This window comes from Onthophagus taurus, unplaced genomic scaffold (assembly GCF_036711975.1).
Source record: "Onthophagus taurus isolate NC unplaced genomic scaffold, IU_Otau_3.0 ScKx7SY_16, whole genome shotgun sequence".
NCBI classification, from domain to species: Eukaryota; Metazoa; Arthropoda; class Insecta; order Coleoptera; family Scarabaeidae; genus Onthophagus; species Onthophagus taurus.
In genome coordinates, this window is record NW_027248941.1 from 1,615,629 (window position 1) to 1,633,767 (window position 18,139).

General features: G+C 33.1%; 1 protein-coding gene and 1 pseudogene across 4 annotated transcripts in view; one reads left to right on the forward strand and one right to left on the reverse strand.

Annotated features, from left to right (window-relative positions):
- LOC111415470 (optomotor-blind protein-like) overlaps positions 1–18,139 on the forward strand; it is a 97,240-nt gene that overhangs the window by 65,335 nt on the left and 13,766 nt on the right. The window lies entirely within an intron of this gene.
- On the reverse strand, positions 5,762–6,830 carry LOC139432471 (piggyBac transposable element-derived protein 4-like; annotated as a pseudogene).

An 18,139-nucleotide genomic window follows, 5' to 3' on the forward strand; every position in this document is an offset into this window, starting at 1 on the left:
TAAAGTTCTCTCGCCCATAGCGTCGCCGTTACTAGCTTTCGTTCACCCGAAAATATTCCTTAACCGCGATCTACCGTTAGGGCGAATTTGGCATACTTCGGGTTGTAATTTCGTAGTGTTAATACAAGCAAGCGACCGCTAATGTTCCCGAATAGGCGCGTTCTTCACGAATAGGCACGCGATCCGGCCATTCAACGCGCGTCCAGTTACTTTAAGTAGCGAACCACCCGAAACGACACGAGGGAGGAAAAGGACGGAATCAACAAAGAAGGGTGAAAGACGAGAATTTCTTTTTTTTTTGATAATAAAGTGAACAATAGTTAAGGGGATGATGATATAATGCGAAAGGAAAAGAGGGAAAACGAAACAGATGGTTTTGTTTTTAATGAAATATCATTTTTATGCAAATTTTGCCTCAAAAAGTTTTGCTTCCTAAATCTTAATTGTTTCGGAGAATTTTTTCGAAAACCACATCGATGAAAATTAGTTGTGAATGAAACAGACCAAGTAAAAACGTTTCACTATCTTCACAACAAGACCAAAAATAATCAAATCGGTTGAATGGTCCAGGAAATATTAAAATGTAAACATTTGAAAACGCATTGGCCTTTATTATTACAGATATGAGAAATATATCCAAGCTACTAAATGATGTTGTTAAAGTTATAACTCATCGTCTAACTTTTTGAGATAGCGGGAATTTTATGTTTCTCTATGGCAGTTACACCCCCTAGCGGTCGAATTATGAACTTCAAAATAATTTCCAGCTATCTCTTTGCTTATAAGGACTTTTTTCTCAAACTTATAGGCCTTACCATTGTCGAGATACAGCCACTTCGTACCCTTAACGGGACACCTGTATATTAATATACTCAAATGTATAAAGAATTCAGTTCCTGCCTCGATTTTTAATAATATTAATACTATATACACTTTAGCTACTGCCTCGGCAGCGTTCCTGCCTCGGTTTTTAATAATATTGTTAATATTATATATAGTAATATACTCACATATCAAAAAAATATAGCTCCTGCCTCGGCAGCTTTGCTGCCTCGGTTTTCAATAATATTAATACTATATACACTTTAGCTACTGCCTCGGCAGCGTTCCTACCTCGATTTTTAATAATACTAATACTATATACACTTTAGCTACTGCCTCGGCAGCGTTCCTGCCTCGGTTTTTAATAATATTGTCAATATTATATATAGTAATATACTCACATATCAAAAAAATACAGCTCCTGCCTCGGTAGCTTTGCTGCCTCGGTTTTCAATAATATTAATACTATATACACTTTAGCTACTGCCTCGGCAGCGTTCCTGCCTCAGTTTTTAATAATATTGTTAATATTATATATAGTAATATACTCACATATCAAACAAATACAGCTCCTGCCTCGGCAGCTTTGCTGCCTCGGTTTTCAATAATACTAATACTATATACATTTTAGCTACTGCCTCGGCAGCGTTCCTGCCTCGGTTTTTAATAATATTGTCAATATTATATATAGTAATATACTCACATATCAAAAAAATACAGCTCTTGCCTCGGCAGCTTTGCTGCCTCGGTTTTCAATAATATTAATACTATATACACTTTAGCTACTGCCTCGGCAGCGTTCCTGCCTCGGTTTTTAATAATACTAATACTATATACACTTTAGCTACTGCCTCGGCAGCGTTCCTGCCTCGGTTTTTAATAATATTGTTAATATTATATATAGTAATATACTCACATATCAAAAAAATACAGCTCCTGCCTCGGTAGCTTTGCTGCCTCGGTTTTCAATAATATTAATACTATATACACTTTAGCTACTGCCTCGGCAGCGTTCCTGCCTCAGTTTTTAATAATATTGTTAATATTATATATAGTAATATACTCACATATCAAACAAATACAGCTCCTGCCTCGGCAGCTTTGCTGCCTCGGTTTTCAATAATACTAATACTATATACATTTTAGCTACTGCCTCGGCAGCGTTCCTGCCTCGGTTTTTAATAATATTGTCAATATTATATATAGTAATATACTCACATATCAAAAAAATACAGCTCTTGCCTCGGCAGCTTTGCTGCCTCGGTTTTCAATAATATTAATACTATATACACTTTAGCTACTGCCTCGGCAGCGTTCCTGTCTCGGTTTTTAATAATATTGTTAATATTATATATAATAATATACTCACATATCAAAAAAATACAGCTCCTGCCTCGGCAGCTTTGCTGCCTCGGTTTTCAATAATATTAATACTATATACACTTTAGCTACTGCCTCGGCTACGTTCCTGCCTCGGTTTTTAATAATATTGTTAATATTATATACAGGGTAATTCAAATTCGACCCCCACCGTTGGGATCTCAGAAACCATAAGAGATACAGAAATGGTTAAATAGCGGCAAAGTTGCGTATCTTAGAGCTCATCATTTTTCAAGAAAGTTTTTGGATCTAGCCGTTTTAGTTTTTAAAATATGGCCGAAAAACAAAAATCGTTTTTTACCTATAACTCCTTTATTTTTCTTTTTTCCTAAATCTGAAAAAACATTCTTAAGGCAACTTTTTATGAAAAATGTCATGACACAACTAAAAATTTTCTCCGACGTCTGAAACTATCATCAGGTTTATTCTTTTTTTTTTTTTTGAATAATTCAATGTTTTTTTAAATGAAATACATTATGTGACATATCATTGAAATCATAAGAAAAAATAAACCCGATGATAGTTTCACGAAAACGAAACGTCGGAAAAAATTTCTAGTTATGTCATGACATTTTTTATAAAAAGTTGCCTTAAGAATGTTTTTTTCAGATTCTCGAAAAAATTAAAAATAAAGGAGTTATAGGCAAAAAACGATTTTTGTTTTTCGGCCATATTTTAAAAACTAAAACTGCTAGATCCACAAATTTAGTTGAAAAATGATGAGCTCGAAGATACGCAACTTTGCCCCCATTTAACCATTTTTGTATCTCTTATGGTTTCTGAGATTCCAATGGTGGGGGTCGAATTTGAATTACCCTGTATAGTAATATACTCACATATCTAAAAAATACAGCTCCTGCCTCGGCAGCTTTGCCGCCTCAGTTTTCAATAATATTAATACTATATACACTTTAGTTACTGCCTCGGCAGCGTTCCTGCCTCGGTTTTTAATAATATTGTTAATATTATATATAGTAATATACTCACATATCAAAAAAAATACAGCTCCTGCCTCGGTTTTTAATGATATTAATACTATATACACTTTAGCTACTGCCTCGGCAGCGTTCCTGCCTCGGTTTTTAATAACATTGTTAATATTATATATAGTAATATACTCACATATAAAAAAAATATAGCTCCTGCCTCGGCAGCTTTGCTGCCTCGGTTTTCAATAATATTAATACAATATGCACTTTAGCTACTGCCTCGGCAGCGTTCCTGCCTCGGTTTTTAATAATATTATTAATATTATATATAGTAATATACTCACATATCAAAAAAATACAGCTCCTGCCTCGGCAGCTTTGCTGCCTCGGTTTTCAATAATATTAATACTATATACACTTTAGCTACTGCTTCGGCCACGTTCCTGCCTCGGTTTTTAATAATATTAATACTATATACACTTTAGCTACTGCTTCGGCCACGTTCCTGCCTCGGTTTTTAATAATATTGTTAATATTCTATATAGTAATATACTTACATATCTAAAAAATACAGTTCCTGCCTCGGCAGCTTTGCTGCCTCGGTTTTCAATAATATTAATACTATATACACTTTAGCTACTGCCTCGGCAGCTTTGCTGCCTCGGTTCTTAATACTATTAATACTTATACACTTTAACTACTGCCTCGGCAGTTTTGCTGTCTCAGTTTTTAATAATATTAATACCATATACACTTTAGCGACTGTCTCGGCAATAGCATGTATGTTCAGGCGCCATAATTATGGCGCCTGAACTATGTCGGAACAAAACTTTATAGTGCATCCTCTTGAACGTGACCACTAGCGCTCCGCTACGACATCAACTGATTAAATGGCGCACAATTAAAAAAAAAAGGAAGTTTTGTTGACACACCCTGTATGAACAGCTGTTATAGTTGTTGTATACTCAGATTCAACATAGGAAGGGGTGAAGGCTAAGGCAGAAAGTGACATAATAAAAATATTTGATTAGCTTTGATGGATTGTAGAAGACATTGTAGCATTGTTTGGTAGAGTCGTGGCTACGCTATGGAATTTACTACAGTATGTATTACAGCGTAGGATTTGGAATTTTGGATGTCCGGAAGTTATTTATATTCAAGCTTATAACTTATCACTACATCACTACAATACCCGGTATAAAAAAGTGTCACAACCTAAGTTTGCTAAGAAAATATGTGAATAAATGCTACTTTATGCTATTTCTGAAGGGAAGGATCATTGTTGCTGCAATATCTTGGATCACTTATTAAAGCAGTTGTGTAGGTTTATTCTTTTCCAGGCATATGTTGAAGTGACGTAGTGAAGTTTAAATGTAACGAATTTTTATTTACATTTTAAACAAGTAAGTGAAAACTAAAAAACACTACATAATTCTTAATCAATTCTCTCAAAATCACCTAATAACGTGTATTTCCGTATCAGTTCTTCACAGCGACGAGGCATAGTTAAAATCAAGCGTCGAATTTGATCTTGATCAATTGCATCCCAAACCTCTCTTACCATCCTCTCAACGTCGTCCAAAACGATAGGTGGTGGATGTCGGCCCCTTAACTGACGATCAATATTATCCCATAAATTCTCTATTGGATTGAAATCAGGGCTACAGGGTGGCCAGTCCATGGTTCGTGTACCAAATAGTCACGGACCGTATAGGCAACATGAGGTCTTGCATTATCATGCATTAATAAAAAATTATTTCCTATGTAAGGAGCAAAGGGTACCACGTGTTCCGATAAAATGTAATATACCTGTTAATGAACCTCTTCGCAAAGAAACAAGGTCTGTTCGTGCTGTAAGCGAAATTCCACCCCAAACCATTACAGATCCTCCATTAAATAAAGTTGTCGGTCGTATATTGCACTATCTGAGCTGTATAAACAAAACCTTGATTCATCTGTGAACAGTACTTGTTCCCAGTCATCAGCATTCCAGTCAAGATGTTCTCTGGCAAATTGGAATTTCCTTCTACGATGATTTGCGTTTAAATTTGGTGCTCTGGCAGGAATCCTGGCATGCAAATCACCTTCGGCGAGACGCCTTTGTACAGTGTTAGTACTAATTCGAATATTATGAAATGTATCTGTAAGTTTCTCATTGTAACAAAACGTTCCCTTAAAGCACGAAGTCTAATAAAACGATCTTGGTGTAGTGTTGTGACTCTCCTTCTTCCTTGTCCAGGTCGTCTTGTATGATCATTTGTCTCTTGATGAATCGTTGAACGGCACGTGATATTGCTGTAGGAGAAACTCCTAATCTCAAGCCTATTTCACGATAACTTATTCTTAGAACATACCGCACAGTCTTTTTTTCTTCCCATCATTTTGGCGTAAAATATGTAATTTACCATTTAGCCGCTGTTTTGTATCTACAGATGATGGTCTGCCAGAAGTTTTGAACCCCTGCCGAAAGTTTCCCGAACAAACTTTAGATGTGTCATTGGTTTTTTGTTTTGGCCCCGTTGTGAAATTTTATATAATAAATATGCATTGACACTGGACATTTCGAGTCCCCAGAAAAATAACTTTCGCCACCACTTCAAAGACTTCCTCAGGAAACAAAAAACTGAATAAGAGTCTGCGCGGTCGACACCTCCCATAATTGGCTTATTTACAACTTGTAAGTTACCTCCACGTACTCTTCTGTTGATAGGCTGTGTTCCTGAAATATCCCACGAAGTAAGTGTGGTGACGACCCTTTTATCTTTCCATGCCAATAACATCAAATTACCTGATCTGCATGCAAATGTGTTATCTTCGGCAAATGTTGGTTTTTTGATAGAATCAGGTATAAATTTGCGGTTTATTTGTCAATTGAACATTTAGTTTTAACAACTCTTCTACAAGTGGCAAGCTCGTATAGTATCTATCGGAAATGAATAAAATAATATTGAATAAACATACCTGGTGTTAGCATCCGCCATTACATAAATTCTTATCCCCCATTTCGTAGGCTCGTTAGGGTTGTAAGTTAAAAAACTAATTTTACCCTTTAATCCAACAACAGATTCGTCTACCGATATCTCTCTTGATGGAACAAAATGTTCTTTGAATTGTTTGTCCAAATAATCTAAATAGTGATTGACTTTCTGAGTTCGAGCCCTAATTGTAAAAATCGTTCTCTTCTAAATATACTATTAAAAAAGGTATTTTGGCATTAAACTGTTGTGACCAATACTCATGGATATTAGATACGGTTATCGGACCCATATTTAGGACAACCCCATTAAATGCGGTAAACTCTTCTACTGTAATCTACCCACGTGTGCCATGTAGAACGTTTTGACAACCTCTTCTGTGCTATTTTATGTCTAGCGTTTTTATTATTAGCTCATCGGTAAAAAAGAGCTTGAAAAAATCTATGAGTTTTGTACAAGTATCTGGAATTTGTGGTCCTACCATTTTATCCCCAGAAGTAAATAGAATCCTGTCTGGTACCTAATCGTGACATGTGATGTCCTGCCATGGACCAAAATTACCACGTTGTGTTATATTCTCGTCTTCTACACTGCTGCTTGAACTTGATGGTAAAGGTATGGTTTTCTGTCTTTTAGTAACTATAATATCACTACCACTACTAGAGTCACTTTCTTCACTAATATTATCACTATCCAAACTATCATTTTCAGGCGCGTTTAACATGGTGTGCCGCCTGTACGGCGACATACGAGTGCAAAGGGTTAAAAAATGTGTATCTTCCTTGATAAAAGAGATATCCAGATGATTCTTGAACGAAAATGTAGAGAAGGGTTGCCATTCTAACGTAATGTAAATGGAATGTAGCGGTTCTTTCTGATAAATTCCACAGGGTGTTGCAAAATTAGAAGAAAAGACATAAATTTCTTTTTACACCCCGTATATGGGTAAAACGTTGACAATTGTCAGAAACCATTTCTTCCATAAAAATCAACCTATACCGTGAAGAAAGAATCATCAAAGTCCATCCGTTGATTAAAAAAAAAATATCTTTAAACTTAATGCATAATTTAGGTGGTGCGATAATTTTGGAGAGTAGTGTATTTTTATACACTTCTTCATTGTAACTATGGGATGTAGTACCTATACAGGACATGATATAGTTTGACTTGTATTAAATGGACTTGAAGTCGCTGAACATATGGAATTTGTCGATGTTGTGATGAACCAGAACAAATATTTGGAATCCATGATGCAGCTACTAGTTTCTTGATCTTTAGCGCAATATAATTTTTTTTCAAAGTTATTTCTATAAATACATAGCGAGAGATGTAAGTCCCTTTACAAAACAGTAGTTCGACATAATAGCGTGCAACGGAGAGCTTATAATTGAGTTAAAGGGCTTACTACGGGCAATCCCTACGTGAGTGAGGTCGGCACGCAAATCCAGTTTACTTAACACTTCTTTCCCGCAGGATTAGCAGCGGCTCATCCGGGCGCATTACACGCGCGCCGCCGGCGCCAAGATTGGTTCTTGGTCACCGAAAGAGACCTTTTTTCCCATTTCTTTTGTACCGTATTTACGGTGCCGTTTAGCGCGTCTTCTCTAATTGCCGCCCTTCGCGAAGATGGCGCCTCGGCCATAAAACACTTTCGTTTGTTGTTTCTTAAAACAATTTCCATTTTTTTCTCTCATTCGTCGGGTGAGTGCCGTTTTATCGCCTCGTAACAAAAAAAGAATTTCAAAAAAGATTAAAGAGAAACACTTTGGTTGGACCGCGTTTAGTTGTGGAGGCGATTTAAAGGTATAGTCGGGGTGTTAAAACGAACTGGGGGGATACGAATTTAATCTACACAGTAGCCGGGTAGATAGCGGGACGGTCTTAATGTAAAACCGGTGTCTTTAGTTTGCCACTCGACCGGCAGATAACCACCCAGATCGAGGCGGGCCGATGACCACACCGACACGCCGCATTACTATGCATCCACTATACATACTTATATACGAAACGGGTCACTCGTAAAAACGTTATGGCTTCTTTGATGTTGGCGCTGCTGATCACCCTTAAAGATAAAAGGAACATAATGTAACGAGGACACCACCGAGGGTATTAAGAAATTAATGAAAATGGCGAAAAGACATACGTTGTTTCGGAAATCTGGGTTGATTTGTCGAAAATCGGTGGGGAGTCCCCGGCGGCTGGTTGCCGTTTATGCAAATAACTCGCCACCCGTGTCGTGTAATTTAATTTGCCGTGAGAGAGTGTGTGTGTGTTGTGTCGGGTGACCGCAGTGCCGCCAACCGCCGGCGTATGCAAATCCGGCAATTGTTACAAATCGGCGCGTCTGTGCCTGTGTATGTTAATGCCCGATCGGCATTTGTCCGACATTAATCGAAACGCGACCCGCCGAATCTAGAAGGCAACCTACGCAAATCCTTCCCTCTCTCTCCACCAAGAATTATCAACAAATTTCATTCAAAACCTTTCGGGAGACAAAAAAAAAATTAAATCACGATTGACTTTGGACGTATAAGCGAGAGGGGGCGCCCCGCCGCGGTGCCGCCACGTCCGCCGAAAAACGAGCACGAGGACGCTGACGCCGGTCGTCTCGATCATCGGAGAAGAAGAGAAAACAAAAGCGCGCCGATTTCGCCCGGCCCCCCTCGAGAGGTCGCCTATTTGTTTTACAAATTAAGCGCGCGTCAGAGAGAGAACACCACACACAACACAAAAAAAAAAAAAACAAAATTAAAACAAAAAAGACGATATCGTCGCTCCGAACTCTCCGCTTCGAAGGCGCATGCCTCGTTGGACGGAGAGGGAAAATCGCGACGTTGCCGAAGCTCCGTTTTAGCCACGCCATCGACCCCGCCTATTTATTCCCCCACCAACTATTTCTAATCCCCTTCAACCCGCACCGTCACCCGTTCGGAGATAATCGCGCATTGCGCATCGTTTGGGTGGTCCGATGGTAAATAATCGCGGTTGCCGTGATGAAGAGATGACGCCAAAGTTTTAAGGGGAGGGGGAGGGGGAATTTATTTTTCTTACATTATACATACATAAAATATATATAATACTTTTATTTCGCAGGTGTTAAATCCTTCGACAGTTAGAGTCTATAAATTGCGGGTTTAACTGTTTCTTTGATGTCCCCCGGGGGTGAAACCTTTCGGCGGGGGGTTGATTTTTATTTCTGTTCGTGAACCCGACCCCCTATCGGGAACGCCGTAGTTTTAGCGTTTCCAAGAACAATAGGAATTTTTTAACTTAACACAAAAATAAAAAAGATGAAAAAAGTGTATCTCCCTTTAGATTAAGTTAATCTTAAAGAAGAAGGGGTTTAATCCCCGGGATCGGACCCACTTAGTATAATACAAAACGAGAGGAGAATCTGCTCTTGACGCGGTCTCCTTTGACCTTCCGGGCCAGTGGTCCAGATCTGAACGGAGTTATCGGGGTCCTTGTGGAGAAACAAAAAAAAACTCGCCTACCCCCCGAGAACAAGACGGGCCTAATATTTTCACGGCTGATGGATTACAAAAGGCCCCGAAAGGCCGAGGATGCTACAGAAGTAACCGGTGCGTCGCCCTAATTCTTGATTGATCTGTCCACAGAACATTGTGGATGAGCAGGAGCGTGGTCGCATCTCACGTGGGGGTCGCCGAAAGTTCAACAACAAAAAAAAAAGGACTGGACCGACAAATATTTACACCCACCCTGTTTTACGACCTTTTATGAACTCTTCGAAAAGAAAGTTTTTGGTTTTAAGATTGTTCTTTGATAAATAGGGGTAAAATCAAGATATCGCCGATTATCTTAAGATTAACTGATTCTTAATTGAGGAAATTTATTGCGAAATTACTGAAGAAGAAATGGGGAGGATGTTGAACCGTGACAATCAACTAATTATTTCTTACTTTCACAATTTCCTTTATCCTATTTTCACTTTTTTGCTATATTGTCGAGGTAGTGATTGTGTCATTTCTTTGCCGAGGCGGTGGCTCAAGTATTTTGAAATCGATCAGTAAAGATTTTCCAATACTATTAATGAATCAATTAAAAATCGAGGCTTCTAGTTCGAGATGAAAAATATACACAGTGTTGTTAAGGCAATGAAGAGTACTTGTTTAAAAATAAACATCAGAACTTTTCTTTATACCAATGAGTTATTCAGAAGTTATTTTTCAACTTCAGTAATGCTGCCGAGGCAAAAATTTGAATTTTGAGGTTTTCTAAACTCAAAAAGCTCAGACACAAAAAAGTATGTATTCCTTGCCGAGGCAGTGATTAAATGATTTAGAAAGCAATTTAACAATGTTTCTCATAGAACCTAAAACTGGCATACAACCTAAGTAGTGAAGTGTACATCGATGTAGAAAGTGATTTTTAGTAACTTTATTCAAAATCACACATTCGATGTGATCCCAACGTCGACACCATGTCATAGAACTAAAAGTCGTTCAAATAAGACGTTTTTCCAAGCAATTAGTATAGTTAGGTCGAGAGTGGCTTCTTAGATATTTCTCACATCTCCTCTACATGAGCTTAGTACTTTGTAATTATTAAATTAATTATTAAAAATCATATTATAACTTATTTAAGGGGTTTCTAACATATGGTAATCAATGTGTTAACATAAAATCGAGGACTACATTTATTAATATAACTTAAATGAGTTAAATTTTGATATTGTAAAATCGTTACTAAAATAAATTTAGATACAATTCTCATAGTTGGTAGTTAAAGTGTTAAATAATCTATCAATAACTCTTTATAAATTCAAAATAGATCAATTTTTGGAAATATTGTGAGAAAAATTGTTGAGATATTTTAAAAATTTCTAATTAAATCTCATATTATATTGATTAATTAGTCAATGTGTTAAGAAAATATTCATAAATAATGGTAATTTATGATTTACTAATTTTTATAGATATAAATATTAATATAATATAAACATAAATATGTTTAATTTTGAAAATTTCGATATCATAGAACGTTATCTCACATTTTATAGTTAATGTGTTAAGTAAAATACAAATAAATCTTTATAATAATTTAAAAATAGATGATTTTTTAGTTAAATTTTGAGAAATATTTTGCTTCAATATTGTATTTGCTTCAAATTTAATTGATTATTGCTTATATTAGATCTTAACATTCAATGGGTAGTTAATGAGTTAAAATAAAATTGAGGATTTTACTTTTTTTTATTAATATAGGCGTAAATGAGTTAAATTTTATAAATTTTGACATTGTAAAATCATTATTAAAATAAATTTATGCATAACGCTCATATTTAGCAGTTAATGTGTTACGTGACATATCAATAATTCTTGATAATTTCATAATAGATCAATTTTTGGAAATATTGTGAGAAAAATATTTGAGATATTTTATAAATTTCAATCTAAATCTTATATTCTATTGATATCTTAACATATTGACTACTTACAATGTGTTAAGAAAATATTCATAAATAATAATAATTTATGATTTACTAATTATTATAGATATAAATATTACATTCGTTTCAAATTGTTTCCTTTTTTTTCATTAATATAAGCATAAATAATTTTAATTTTGGAAATTAAAAGAAATTTGGTTATAACTCTCACACTTTATAGTTAATGTGTTAAGTAATATACAAATAAATCTTTATAATTTGAAAATAGATGATTTTTTAGTTAAATTTTGAGTCATATTTTTGAAATATCACAAAAATTTCAATCTAATACTTATAGTATATTGATTAAGTAATCAATGTGTTAAGAAAATATGCATAGATAATAATAATTTATCGTTTACTAAATTTGTATAGAGATAAATATCGTATTAGCTTCAAATTTAATTGATTATTGCTTATATTAGATCTTAACATTCAATGGGTAGTTAATGTGTTAAAATAAAATTGAAGATTTTACTTTTTTTCATTAATATAAGCGTAAATCAGTTAAATTTTATAAATTTTGACATTGGAAAACCATTATTAAAATAAATTTATGCATAACACTCATATTTAGCAGTTAATGTGTTACGTGATATATCAATAATTTTGGATAATTTCAAAATAGATCAATTTTTGGAAATATTCTGAGAAAAAATTTTGAGATATTTTATAAATTTCTATCTAAATCTTATATTATATTGATTAAGTAGTCAATGTGTTAAGAAAATATTCATAAATAATAGTAATTTATGGTTTACTAATTCTTATAGATATAAATATTACATTAGTTTCAAATTGTTTCCTATTTTTCATTAAAATAAGCATAAATAACTTTAATTTTGAAAATTTCGACATCATAGAACTATTATTAAAAGAAATTTGGTGATACTCTCACACTTTATAGTTAATGTGTTAAGTAATATACAAATAAATCTTTATAATTTGAAAATAGATCATTTTTTAGTTAAATTTTGAGTCATATATTTGGAACATCACAAAAATTTCAATTTAACACTTATATTATATTGATTGAGTAATCAATGTGTTAAGAAAAAAATGTATAGATAATAATAATTTATCGTTTACTAAATTTGTATAGATACAGATATCATATTTGCTTCAAATTTAATTGATTATTGCTTATATTATATTTTAACATTCAATGGGTAGTTAATGTGTTAAAATAAAATTGAAGATTTTACTTTTTTTCATTAATATAGGCGTAATTGAGTTAAATTTTATAAATTTTAACATTGTAAAATCATTATTAAAATAAATTTATGCATAACACTCATATTTAGCAGTTAATGTGTTATGTGATATATCAATAATTCTTGATAATTTCAAAATAGATCCATTTTTGGAAATATTGTATTATGTTTGAGATATTTTATAAATTTCAATCTAAATCTTATATTATATTGATTAAGTAGTCAATGTGTTAAGAAAATATTCATAAATAATAATAATTTATCGTTTACTAATTTTTATAGATATAAATATTACATTAGTTTCAAATTATTTCCTTTTTTTTCGTTAATATAAGCATAAATAAGTTTAATTTTGGAAATTTCGACATCATAGAACTGTTATTAAAAGAAATTTGGTGATACTCTCACACTTTATAGTTAATGTGTTAAGTAATATACAAATAAATCTTTATAATTTGAAAATAGATCATTTTTTAGTTAAATTTTGAGTCATATATTTGGAACATCACAAAAATTTCAATCTAACACTTATATTGATTGAGTAATCAATGTGTTAAGAAAAAAATGTATAGATAATAATAATTTATCGTTTACTAAATTTATATAGATATAGATATCGCATTTGCTTCAAATTTAATTGATTATTGCTTATATTAGATCTTAACATTCAATTGGTAGTTAATGTGTTAAAATAAAATTGAAGATTTTACTTTTTTTCATTAATATAGGCGTAATTGAGTTAAATTTTATAAATTTTAACATTGTAAAATCATTATTAAAATAAATTTATGCATAACACTCATATTTAGCAGTTAATGTGTTATGTGATATATCAATAATTCTTGATAATTTCAAAATAGATCAATTTTTGGAAATATTGTGAGAAAAATATTTGAGATATTTTATAAATTTCAATCTAAATCTTATATTATATTAATTAAGTAGTCAATGTGTTAAGAAAATATTCATAAATAATAATAATTTATCGTTTACTAATTTTTATAGATATAAATATTACATATAAGCATAAATAAGTTTAATTTTGGAAATTTCGACATCATAGAACTATTATTAAAAGAAATTTGGTTATAACACACTTTATAGTTAATGTGTTAAGTAAAATACAAATAAATCTTTATAATTTGAAAATAGATGATTTTTTCTTAAATTTATCATCTATTTTCAAATTATAAAGATTTATTTGCATATTACTTAACACATTAACTATAAAGTGTGAGAGTTCTAGTTCTAGTTCTAAGTCTAGTGTGTCAGTTTAATAAAGATATACAACAATGTGGCGCCGAATAACAAACAAAACTAGAACTAACACTAGACCTAGAACTAGAAAGTTTCTGAAGACGCACGCTAAACCCGAAACTTTCTAGTTCTAGGTCTAGTGTTAATTCTAGTTTTAGTACAATAACAACATACAATCTAGCACCATCTAGTGCTTACTAGCACTACTTGATACTGTCACTAGAACTAACACTATACCTAGAACTAGAATCATTCGGGTTTAGCCGTTCGTCTCTCAAGACGGCTAAACCCGAATGTTTCTAGTTCTAGGTATAGTGTTAGTTCTACTTCTAGTAATAAACTAGGGGACTTTAAAGATGTCCGGAAGCTTTCTGATGGTCTCTATAGTTTAGCTTTAACGTCACTTTTAAAACATTACTCTAATAAAAATCGCAGCTGGGGATTAATTCATCCATCCTTTCGTCTGACCTACTATCTATATGGTGTTAAAAAAACTTCAACTAAAAAAAGTTGAACAAAAAAAAAAAAGAAATAAGTTTGGTTATGCAGTAGTAACACGAAAATTCGATTAAGTTCGGCTGTCCTCTCCGCGTTTTTTATCTTTGTTTCGAGTAAACAAAACGAGGGGGCGCGCTCTCGGGAGCCCTCCCGGCTAATACTTGGGACAATATTTGGTCGCGGCACCATCGCGTCGCTTTTAGTTTCGCCGCGCTCGTTTGTTTGATCGATGTTCGTTTGTTCTACGGGCTAGATTTACGGTTAATGTGTTTCGGACGACCATAGATTTTTATATTTTGTATATCCGATATAATCGGTCATATCGTTTTTATTTATATTTTCATAATCAAAGGTTCCATCAAGAAATTTATTAAATCAATTTTGTTTAGAATCGAATCAGAAACAAATTTCGTTTGAAAAATTTTTCAAAATTTTCGCGCGTTTACCCAATATATTAGTACAAAGATATCTTAATTTCCCTCTGAACAGTACGGTAATGTAAAGTAATTCGCATTGACTACTTAATTCATATATTATAAGCGTTAAATCGAAAATTTTTGAATATCAACAAAATATAATGATCTATTTTGAAATTATAACAATTTATTCATACATTACTTAACACATTAACTACCAAATATGATCAAATATCTTTTAGTAATAATTCATTTAATTTTATTGAATTTATCTCATTTACACTATATTATTGAAGCAAAGATGAACCCTCAATTTTTTTTAACACTTTGACTACCTATTGCGTGCTAAGATCTCATATAGCGATAATAATAATTAAATTTTAAACTAATAGACGATCTATTATATCTATAATAATTAGCGAACGATAAAGTATCATTATTTATTGATATTTTCTTAACACATTGACTATTTAATTAATATATTGAGTGTTTGATTAAAATTTTTGTAATACCCCAAAAATATTTCTTAAAAAATAACCGAAAATGTATACACTTAGTAATTATAAAGATGTATTCATATATAACTTAACACTTCGATTACCCATTATGTGTTAAGATTTAATATACCAGCGATAATTAATTAAATTTGAAGCGAATTGAGTATTTGTATCTATAAGAATTAAGTAAATGATAAATTATTATTATTTAGTGAAATTTTCTTAACACGTTTACTACTTAATCGCCGTCTAATAGCCGTCTTGAGAGACGTGCGGCTAAACCCGAATGATTCTAGTTCTAGGTATAGTGTTAGTTCTAGTGACAGTGTCAAGTAGTGCTATTAAGCACTAGATGGTGCAATCTAGTACTATCTATGTTGTTATTGAACTAAAACTAGAACTAACACTAGACCTAGAACTAGAAATATTCGGGTTTAGCCGTGCTTTTGCACAAACAAGCTTGACTTGAAACAGACAAATCCAAATATGTAAAAATATACAGGGTGTTCCATTTAATAAAATTAAGTAGGTCGCGACTTCCGGTATAACCGGAAGTGTTAGATATCTCAAAATATTTTAGTCGAATCTGAATTTTCAAATTTTAATTTTGGCCAGAACTTGTAAAGTTCTAATGGACCACCATTCGGGTTTAGCCGCCTTGAAAGACGTGCGGCTAAATCCGAATGATTCTAGTTCTAGATCTAGTGTTAGTTCTAGTTTTGCACTATCACTAGAACTAACACAAGACCTAGAACTAGAATCGTTCGGGTTTAGCCGTCTTGAAAGACGTGCGGATAAATCCGAATGATTCTAGTTCTAGATCTAGTGTTAGTTCTAGTTTTGTACTATCACTAGAACTAACACAAGACCTAGAACTAGAATCATTCGGGTTTAGCCGTCTTGAAAGACGTGCGGCTAAATCCGAATGATTCTAGTTCACGGTCTAGTGTTAGTTCTAATTTTACACTAGTATTATCACTAGAACTATCGCTAAATCCGAATTATTATCACTAGAACTAATACAAGACCTAGAACTAGAATCATTCGGGTTTAGCCGTCTTGAGAGACGTGCGGCTAAATCCGAATGATTCTAGTTCTAGGTCTAGTGATAGTTCTAGTTTTACACTAGCATTATCACTAGAACTATCGCTAAATCCGAATCATTATCACTAGAACTAACACAAGACCTAGAACTAGAATCATTCGGGTTTAGCCGTCTTAAGAGACGTGCGGCTAAATCCGAATGATTCTAGTTCTCGGTCTAGTGTTAATTCTAGTTTTGCACTATCACTAGAACTAATACTAATAAAATTAAGTAGGTCGCGACTTCCGGTATAATCGGAAGTGTTAAATCTGAAATCTGAATTTTTAAATTTTAATTTTGGCCAGAACCCTGTAAAGTTCTAATGGACGGTCGTCGTGAATGACCCTGTACATATTTTTTAATTTTATTATTAAAATTGGATAAATTTCAACGCCTATGGTTATTAGTTTTCTCATATCAACATAAAAAATTAAATCAAAAAGCGGGAAATTCAAACAGCTCTATCCAGGGTGTCCCAATTTCGATGTCCGCATAGGCTATCTCCGAAACTAAAAGAGATAGACAAAAAGTAACTTACATGTCATGATCTCGTTTTTCGAGAAAATGCTAATGCCGAAAACTCCGAACAGCTTTTGCCCTATCGGCAAAAAGTGAAAATTTTACAAAAACGACAATCGCGAATATCTTACTTATTATCAAAGATGGAGTATTATAAATAAAACATTATATGGGCAACTTTTTACGAAGAATTCAGTGGCGTAGGTAGAATTTTTTTCCCATCATTTATTTTCGAGATTTTAGATGTAACTTTATTTTTTTAAATGGAAACCATAGTTGGCTATGACTTAAAATAATTTGTTATTTTCTTCTGATAACAAATATATATAGTTTGTGGGGTATATTTCTTATGGTTATTGAATAATTAACAAAAATTCATTTTGTTCTGTCTAAAACTAATGTATGTATTTAAAAGTTAATGTTGCTATGGTGATAACCATACATACTATGATGGAACATAATGTATCAAATAATTACCATAGTTTGTATTTAAAAATTCGATAACAACTCTGGCATTATGTGCTGGTACGATGCACCAGCATGTTAAGTGTCAAAGTATAACAAAACTGAATAAAACTTTACAATGAATTTCGAAAATTATGAAAAATGTAACATGATGGAATGCTATATGTTATGTTATCAGATAAGAATGCGACGTTAGCCGCGGAATTTTATTTCACACGATATGCAGAAAATTTAAGAGATTTTTAGATATTTTTAGATATTTGGTCCTTTCCCAAACTACATACAAAAACATACCAAAATGACCTGCAAGAGAAATTGCTACAAGACGTCTGAACAAAAGCCGCTGCTCCCGAATATGAAAGAAAAATAAGTATAAACCATACAAAGCGGGGCTAACTCATTATTTACGTGCCGGAGATGTCAATCGAACATAAGAATTTTGTAGATGATATTTAAAAAAATTAAATAATCTGCTGTTTGTTCAAAATGTAATCTGGACCGATGAAGTCTCTGAGTGTTCAAAGAAGATTGGGGTTCAATGTATGGTGTGCCCTTTTAGATAATAGAATTTTGGCATATAGTATCTACCATAAAAACTTAAACTCAGGGAAATACCTCAATATATTAAGGCAGC